Source organism: Ambystoma mexicanum, chromosome 2q (genome assembly GCF_040938575.1).
Source record: "Ambystoma mexicanum isolate Mex_15411 chromosome 2q, UKY_AmexF1_1, whole genome shotgun sequence".
Classification (NCBI taxonomy): Eukaryota; Metazoa; Chordata; class Amphibia; order Caudata; family Ambystomatidae; genus Ambystoma; species Ambystoma mexicanum.
In genome coordinates this window covers 86,216,306-86,226,311 of record NC_090924.1, presented here as the reverse complement: position 1 = coordinate 86,226,311, position 10,006 = coordinate 86,216,306, and the positions used below count along the sequence as shown (strand labels likewise).

The 10,006-nt window shown below is 45.4% G+C and overlaps 1 long non-coding RNA gene across 1 annotated transcript in view; it reads right to left on the bottom strand.

Annotated features, from left to right (window-relative positions):
- Positions 1-584: 584 nt before the first annotated feature.
- Positions 585-10,006, bottom strand: part of LOC138569181 (uncharacterized) — a 120,266-nt gene continuing 110,844 nt past the window's right edge. The window contains exon 3 of the long non-coding RNA XR_011303168.1: positions 585-4,747. This is a non-coding gene — a long non-coding RNA (uncharacterized lncRNA). The remainder of the gene's footprint in view (positions 4,748-10,006) is intronic.

Sequence of the window (10,006 nt, the reverse complement as noted above, 5' to 3'; positions counted from 1 at the left end):
GCTTATCTTAAGAGGAAGATGTGAGCTGTAGGTAAGCACACTGAACCCAGTCTGTAATGCACATCAAAGAAACCCTTAGACATAAATGTATATTAAAATATAGATTTATTATATTTGCAGAAGAGTCACTGTTAAAGGGGTAGTTCACTCAGAGTTTGTATTGTCCCAATCGATCAGGCATGTATTTCCGATCATACATCGATCCATCTTAAAATAAAATTCCTATGCATCTTACCTTAGTTTTCCTCACTTTTATACATGCGAAAAAACACTTGCCTGGTGGCGCCATCTTTTGGAAATTGTATCGTTGATCCATCGTCCTATGTTCAAGTGCCCTTGTGCTACTAAATCATATCACTGCCCCTCAAACTGACATCAATTGTCATAAATATATGCTCCACCTATTTTAATGAAGTTGGTGGGCAGCACAGCCAAACGTACCCTATCATCACCCACGTCATAACGTTATTTAACGCATAACCCGGAACATACACATACACATCCACTCAGTACACAAGACTTTTCATTCTTTTCACAAAAAGGGTAAAACATGTATATTTCTAAGATAACAGCGATCATCGGAATGGTAGCAAGTACTTTTATTTTTGTCAAATTGATGAAAAGAGGAGATTATGTCCACAACAATATCTTATAATGCCAATTCCCTTCAGCGATCCATTGATCACAGTCTTTGTATTGTTCGCAGAAAGTTTGCTTGTATCGACGTATATTGTGATACGTTAGTGAGAAGGACGGAATGGTTTCAGTTCAAAACGCAGCACTTTCACATCTGCAGGTTTTCATAATCTGTAGGCTGCCATGTTGCTCCTTGTTACTGCAACGGCGAAAGGACAGATTGGTGTCTGGCGATCGTCCCAGATTATCATTATTTCCAATGCATTGTTCACTAGTATTGTCCAATTTCTATTGAAGAAGCTATCTACAGAAAGCATCTACCCATGACAAGCACACAATGGTACTACACAACTGTAAAACCGGGAATAAAAAAATGTGTTTAAGTACAACTGTTTAATATAATGTACACATAAATCGATATAGTCACTATAATTGCAAGTTATAATTAACACACACAATGTTGATTATTTGCATCTACTTGAATATTCACCCATTACATCATTAATCATATAGCATACAGCACACTTGCCATCCTCACTTGCATAAAAATGTATTAAAGCTTTGCTTACATTGTGCATTGAGTGTCCATTCTCTCTGTCATAGGAGACCACTGCATCAAAAGACAGATTTCAGTAATTGAAACCTAACTTTGCTGTGTCTGCTTTCAATATAGTGACTCTTATCAATTCTTTGTGATATCCGCAACATTGTGATCTTCAAGTTGTTAGTGTGGTGGACTGAAGACCAAATAACAATGGGACCCTTTATCGGTGTTCACAGTGAGTTCAGTTTCGGAGGGTGCACATCCCACAAAAATGAACAATATTCATGGGAAGCTGTGCAGTGAAACACAATTCATTATTTAAAGTATTCCGCATAGGAAGATATTTACTCCCATTCCAACGGCAACAATGTGGCTGGTGACACAACATTTATGGATTCTTTCACAGATGAGCCTAGTGCAGGTGCAGACAGGCTCCTGCATGGCTGGGTCAAAAATAAATGGTCAAGAAAAGAAACCTTTAAATAACGTGGTGGGGCATTTTTCTGCTCGAAAGTGTTGAAACATCTTTTGGCAAAAAACGGAATTATCATCATTATAATTAACGCATATCTATTGTGGGTACGCTTTTGAAAGGCTTACTTGACTTATGTGTACATCTATTACAGTAATCATTTTCAAGGATGGCAAGTTTTATTTCCATATAAATGGAAAAAAGCACCAACAAAGAACTATGCTTCCGCAGAAATGTTCGGGCAACATTGGCATGTGCGGTACATTGTAACAATCGTCATCGTCACTATTGACATCATTGCATACAGGAGAAACCTGCGCTGCAGGTTGGAAAGATTATACACATCGGTCAGCACAAAACACTTGACCTAGCAGTGAAGGCAGAAGGGTCCTGCTTTCTGATCTTTTGACCAATAGTAAGTCCAGCATGTTTCATGGTCAGGGCTTATCTGGAACACTGGAATTCAGGGGTCCTGGAACCAAATAAGTTGGGGGATATAATGTAGGATTAGGGCTATTAGGGGTTGGAGGCCCGTGGAATCACACGGTTCACAGACCCCCAGCCCTCCTCCCGTGGCCTTGCAGGGCACATTCTTCCCAGGGCGCGAACGGTGGCAACATTTTAGGACAATGAAGGGTTTTGTGGATCTGTGTACCTCTGGGCTTTCTCATCAGTGTTTGGGATACAACCTATTCCTGCGCTCATGTTTGCGGCCTAGGCCCTGGGTGCTGTCTGCCACACCACATTTAAGCTGAGGGCTACAATATGGTTACTAATATCTAAGATGGCTGCTATTCCCGCATGCATGCTACACCTCCCAAATGCTAAATAATGTAATTGTGTGAATGCTGATAAGGGCACACCCCTACCCCCTGGTCTCTCATGCTACTGATAATGTCTTCTGTCTGATTCTGAAGCGCTTGGGGGTGTGGGAAAAATATGTCCCCTTCCCAACATTATACAGTTGTGGTGATATTATTTATTGATTTATTGATTAATTGGGCATTTGTAAGATGCTTATACAGCTTGAATAGTGTTTAGAAGACACAGTCAAGAAGGCAAGAAAGCAAGGGAACAATAAGGACGATGCAGGAAAATGACAATAATTAAAAAAAGACAACAATGGTCCTGTTAGTCATTATGACATTCGGAACATGAAAGTACACAGAGGGAGACACAGAGGGAGGGAAAAGAAAAGGGGGCTGGGAATTGCTAAGGGACTCCCATGGGGGAAGTGCGAGGGAGCCTGTTTAGGAGATAACAGGTAAGTGCCAATCCTTTGACAGCACAGGGAGGGAATGCCAGCAGCCAGGGCAGTAAGTGCAAACCGAGCCTGATACAGCTACACAGGAAGGAGAGGGTCCAAAGACAATTGCAGGGGTGTCAGATGCAGTAGGTGATTAAGCAGAAGCTCACAACCCAGTAGGACTCCTAAGATACCTGGCCGCCAATCTCAGCGACTGAGGGGAGTTATCACATAAGGGAGAGAGGAAAGGAAGAGGAGAAGAGGAGAGTCTTGAGAAGCTTGTGGCACTTGAGGAGATCCGGTTGAAGAAGGAGAGGGAAGAAGGAGAGGGAGAGGGAGGATGTTTCAAAGGAGGGAGACAGCCGAGGAAAGAGATCTGACACCAGCTCTCTGCTTGGAGAAGCGTTTGACCAGCAGAGAGTTGGAGCTGGAGGATCAAAGGGTTCAAGAAGGAGAGTAAGAGCTAGTTGATCCCTGCAGCAACCCTGAGTCAGTTGAGAGATTTTAGGGCTACAGAGATATGGTCCCTGTACCTGAGGCCAAGGATAATTTGTGCAGACATATTGTGGATTAGGTGGAGGGGGCATGCGTACAGAGGAAGAGGGTAGATTAAGGCAGAGGTTCTTGCAGTAGTCCTGCTTGAGAGGACCATAGCTCTAGAGACGTTGAGCTTCTGGGGGAAGGTGAGGAAAGGGGGAATTCCTCTAAGGAGGTGAAGGTGAAAGTGGGCCTTCTTGGCAATGTCCAATATATGAGGAGTGAATGAAAGAGAAGAGTTGAACAACACCCCATGATTTCTGGCTCAGAGGAAGGAGAGGGAGAATAACCCATTGAGAGTGGCCTGAGCACAGGGGGGTTCAGGGAACCGGAGTCCCGATGGGAATTATCTCAGTCTTGCTAGAATTGATACAGAGATCACTAGAGCTGCACCATTAGTGGATCTTGTTGTATTCAGAGGTGCAAGTGCAACAAGGAGTAGTGCAGCGGATGGGAATGGAAGGAGGAGCAGAGTAGTGGACGAGTGCTGGAGGGAAGTGCTAAAGGGAGCCAAGGAGGGGAACCTCAGGCAAGCAAGGGCAAGGGCCCGCAGTGGGGCGTGGGGAGGTGCTTGAATTGTCTGGGAAGAAGGGACTGTGATCATGTAACATTCCCTAGGGTGATGACATCGGTCCCAGCAGCAGTGTGGTGATTAGCAGGGACATGAAAGAGGGAAAGAGGTGGTGAAGAGCAGATTTTTGACTGGTGTCCTGGAATTTACTGATGTCCTTACAATTCCAAACACTCTGAAAACAATTAAAACACGTGGCAGACAGCAGTTGAATACAATTTATGTTTGCTCCCGTAACAGCCAATCGTCCTGCAGTAACGTGGTTTGCGATTCCATAGTGGTGGATAAGTCCTAAGCACTCGGTAGAATGAAGCCCAAATCAAGAGCCTATTCGTCAACCGCTTGCAAAGTTGCTTGACTTATTTAAGTTTGTAACGTTTCCAGATTTTCCACATGTATTGGGGACAGAGTAAACACTTTCTCTTTCTTAGATTGCATTTTTTCAGCTGGTGTTGATTTTGCGAGTGGTTCTGTAAGCAATACGGATACATCGTCTGTTATTTCTGTATCTTCGTGGAGCATTTTCTTGCTGTAGCAATGTTGCATGGTTACTTTACAAGGGTCACTGGTGATATCCCATTGAAACACCGGACACTGGACGTCTGCATCATGGCTCAGAATGTTGATTGAGCCAGTCTGAGCTTCAAAAATTAACTGCTCTCAGTTGACATCGGTTTGGCAATCCACATCATTAGTTTGTGTTCTTGTCTGCGTATTCATGCTCCTCTTCTTCGTAGGTCTCTGATAGATGAAAAGAAACATGTTTAATTTGTTGTACACATACATTATAAAGGAATTATACCCTCAACATGTAAAATCAACACAATACTTCATAAACAGCTGGTTCAGATTTTAACAAATTCTTTATTTACCCTGTTTTCTATATTTTCCTTGGAACATTCAATTCGGATGTGCCGACCACAAGACCAAGCTAAAAAATGTTTGGGGAAATTGTATCAATCATGCAATTCGCTCTTCAACTGCTACATCCATATACACAAATCTACAAATAACCAATTTCACTCTGCTAAACATTCGAAAATGAAAAACATATTAAATGATTGTTATAAATGATGATAACTTGAAATTTATAAATATCTAATGTATACTTCAGTGCCATGGGTATCTTCATTTTCAACCACTTTAGTAGTACATATTGAAATAATGAAATAATTGCCTCATAGCAGTTCATTAAAGGTTCACTGAACTAGGACATGGCTGGGACATAATGTCTGTACTTCTTGGCAGTCATTTTAACATTTGATGAGTCGGGGGCTGCCATGTAGTGTTCAAGGGAAGGTACCAATTAGTACAGACAGCTGGTCAGCTAGCAACAGTTGTTGGGTTCATGGGCAGTGCACACAGCTGATGCCCATATTTGGACACCTTTGACAGGAAGATATGGTTCTGCCTGCCAAAAAGACCCAGAGACGCCTGCCAGGATTGGCCATTCTCAAAGCATCAAAGGATATGATTGAACACTCAAATCAAGTCTACTTTTTCACTATCCCTGAGGAGGCCTCCGAATTTATTGATGAACATTTTCCAGGATGACCACACACACCCAGGCAGCCAGGCCTGATGCGCTTGGATCATCAATATCCCATGTTAGAAGTTCTTGGTTCTACCGTCTAGTTCAATTCAATTGGTTTCTTGTTCAATGTCACAAATTTGTCATCTTCAACCAATGTTCAACTGCTGTACACTAAACACTACTAAATGCCTAGTCTTTCCCGATAATGGAGCACTACCGCTCATAGATGCCGCACAGCCCCCTAGGCATGATGCAGCTGTTTTTGGTATTGTGGGTAGTTTTCAAGGTGTTCGCTCCTCTGATTGGGAGATGGGTGGGGGTTGGGGAGGGGTTGGGAGGGTGGTTATGTTAAAAATCGCTTGACATGCAACGAGGTACGAGAAAGCTCATACATATCCAGTCTCATACACCCAAATCAGAAGTCTATTCACACCCCTATTGTGCCTACTCCTCAACTGCTGACTCAACATCCTATTCTACAAATGTATGCTATTTGGCCTAATGAAGGTCGATAACCTTACTTGCATGAGTTGGAATGTTAGGGGGCTGGCAAATTATGCAAAGATGTGGAAACTGCAGCTATATGTGGAACGGCACAATATGAAACAACTTTTTTTGCAAGAAAGTCATGCACATTTTGGTGGCTGTGAAGAGTTTGCTAGATCGTGGGGCTCCCAACGATATTATACAGACTACTCTACTCAGAACCAGGGGGTCATGACCTTGATCCACAAGAGTCTTAAGTTCCAGCACAAGACAGTTCATGTAGATACCCTTGGCCGTTACGTTTTGATATTTGGGACCCTTTCAGATCGCAACGTTGTACTCCTCAATGTGTACGGCCCCAATGTGGATGACCCTGAATTTTATTCACGCTTATCGTCCCTGTTGTCTGGCTATCCTCATTGTCCCTATCCTATGGGGTGGGGATTTTAATACGATCTTAGATGTAGATTTGGACAGGTCGGGCTCCAGGCCTCGGCAACTCACTAAAGCAGCTAAAGCCATAATAGAAATCCAATCCCAGGTTAATGTAGTGGATTCCTGGAGGATGGTGTTCCCGGGCTCTCAATTATATTCCTTCTACTCCTCAGTGCACGACTCCCATTCCGGAATTGACAGGTGGCTTGTTTCAGACATACTATTTAGAACCATGACACATATGGCAATTCTCCCCAGAACATTCTCGGACCATTCCCCAGTGACAGACCCTCTTGATTGGGGACCCGATAGTAACACACTTCGGTCCTGGAGGCTGAAACTGCATGCTTTAATAGATATAGCTTTTAGGTCTGAAATGGAAACCGCCATAGATGACTTCATCACACTGAACACTGGCTCAGTCCGTACACAGGCTACCCTCTGGGAGTCGTTCAAAGCTTACATTAGGGGCATAGCAATCTCTAAGGAATCTGGAATCCTAAAGGTGATCCGGCGAGACATAGCAAAGAGTGAATCTCGACTCTCATCCCTCGAGACTCAATATGCTCTTTCACAGTCACTCAACACCCTCTCTGAGATTGGTAAAGAACTTGACACAGTCCGCTCCCATGCGGAACGAGAGCGGAAGTTCCTAGATGACCCCCATTCAGATCGCAGATATGGAGAGGGGGAGCACCCTGGCCGTGTCCTGGCTAGGCTACTCCGTCAGGAGACCGGCTCACCACACATTCCAGCTATAAAAAGGCCCAATGGCACACTGGCCCTATCGTCACAAGATATTAACACTAAATTCCATTTATTTTACAAGTCCCTTTGCTCCAATGTCGACAGTGCCCCGGCAACAGAGGTCGAGGCATATTTGGACAGCCTCCCCCTTTCTGTCCTATCCACCGAGACCAGGGACTCCCTGGTTATACCCATCACTCCCAAAGAAATCTCTAAAGCTATAGACTCCCTGGCATCTGGGAAGGCCTCTGGCTCCGACGGCTTCCCGGTCTAATTTTATAAGCAGTACAAGGCCCAATTGATCCCTCTACTACATGCATTATGGGAGGAATCTTGTGTTGCTGGTGTCCTTCCCCCATTCCTCCATGAGGCCATAATCTCAGTGCTCCTCAAACCAGGCAGGCCCCCCCACTCAATGTGGTTTGTACCGTCCGCTTTCCCTTATTAACTGTAATGTTATAATCTACGCCAAAGTGCTAGCTCTGAAACTGGCCCCATACATGACCTATATCATACACCCAGACCGAGCAGGATGTATCCCGGGGCATTCTACATCCCTTAATTTGCGTCGGCTATTTAATATTCTAGCCCGTATTGATCCAACCACAGGAGCCGTAGCGGCTACCCTGGACATGCAGAAGGCGTTTGACTGTTTCCTGGAGCTATCTCTGGCAGGTTCTTGAGAGAGGGAACTTCGGCCCCGGTTCCGGGCCTGCGTTAGGCTGCTTTACTCTCACCCTGTGGCCAGGGTCCGCACTGAGGTGTGGGATATTTCAACCCATGCCAATGCGCCACACTACATCCCCTTGACAATGGGGGAAAGAATCTGCCAAAAATGGAGGCGCTAACCCCTGTGCACGCCAAATCTGCAAAAACTGTGCATGGTTCAGAAATCACAAAGAGGCTGCACCACCTTGCCACACACAGGCAAAGTTGATGTCAAAACAGAGATCCCTGCAGGAGAATGCCAATGAGTGCTGTTACCAGTTACATGAATCAAGGCCACAGAAGTGGATTAAAATTCGAAAATGCCTTAAAATCCAGTTTTCCTAATCCATTGCAACCGTCAAAGTGCTGTTTGGAGGTATATTCAGGTCATTTTCCCAGTGAATTATTCAAGGGAAAAGGGTGCTGAAATCATAGATTCTCCAGGCAGTCAGAGAAATCCAGGTCTCACTAACTGACAGCTGTATCAGAAAATTAGCTGTCAAACCCAGTTTAAAAGTGTTTCTGTTTCCTGATTAAAATTGCAAAATCCACCTATTTAAAGCATGTTTGTGAAGGGCTAATTCTTTTAAAATGTCCAAATCCCTTATAAACTGTGCTTATATTTTATATGTGTGAAATGACAAGACTTTAATTTAAAGGAACCCAGTCTGTAGCTAATCAACTATTTAATTCTGATCTGACAGCCCAGCCTGGGAAAGATTCACATTTCAGCTTGACACTCAGGGGCCGATTCATGGAACAAACGTGTACCGACAAAAGTGGTGCAAGCTGAGGCAAGCAGGCGCAAGTGTGAAAAAGGAAACGCAAGCGCAAGGGTGCGATTCGTGGAAGTCCCTGTGCGTGTCTTTCTCGGGATGTGCGCCAAACCCGTGCGTGGTGCACACGGGCGCACACATCATTGCAACATCCCGAACGCTGTGCGCGACGCACACAGGGAAAGCGCACAACATCCGCGCACACACCAAAAAGGGGGCAGGACAGGGGGCGTAACACGCGGAATGGGGAACAACGCGTGAAAAGAAGGCGTAACTGGGGAAGTACTGCAGGGAAATACACGGAACGCCCACACGCATGCGAACAACCCGTATTCATGGATTCGAATATGGGAAACCCGCGCACGGCAAAAGACGTGCATAGGCGTCAACGTGTCCACCACACAAAGGCAGGCAGAAGCGTCCCCGCGCACAGTATAAAAGTGCGTGCAAACAACAAACACGTATATACAGCTACGATGAATGCTCCATTTGTCGCAGCACTGATCGTGGGACACCTCATGAGGAGGAGAATAGCCAGGGCCTGCATTTCTTTACCCCGGACAAGCCTTTTTGGGATGCCTGCCGACCACGTCTATGGGAGGTATAGATTAACACCTCATATCATCCTAGACCTCGTCAGGGAGTGGGAAGATAACCTTACATCCCCCACCCTGTGCTCCCAAGCATTGAGCCCCTTGGAGAAGGTTCTCAATGTCCTGCATTTTTTGGCCACTGGGTCATTTCAGCGCACTACTGCCATAGTGGGTGGGGTCTCACAGGCCACACAGTCACACTGCCTACACCAGGTGTTGGCAATCATCACTGCATGCTCCTCAGTCCGCAGGCACATATACATGCCCAGAACACCCGCAGAAAGGCAGGCTGTGGTCCAGGACTTTTACAGGGTGGCACACTTCCCCAAAGTGCTTGGTGCCATAGATTGCACCGATGTGGCCCTACGTCCACCTAGGGCCACTGAGCACATCTATCGAAACCGCAAGCACTGGCATTCCATCAACATGCAGGTTGTATGCGATGCTAAAGGAATCATCACCTCTGTCTATGCAAACTACCCTGGCTCCACCCATGACAGTTTCATATACAGAATGTCTGCCCTGAGCCGGGCCCTGGACGCTGGGCAGCATGGTGACACATGGCTCCTAGGTGAGTACAAATGCCTGTGCACATGCATGCAAGTTAGAGACAAATACCCAAACCCTAATAATCTCAACTATTATCACCTCCCCAGGGGACAGTGCCTACCCTCTGAGCAACCACATGACGACACCAATCCGGAACCCCACCACACCACCC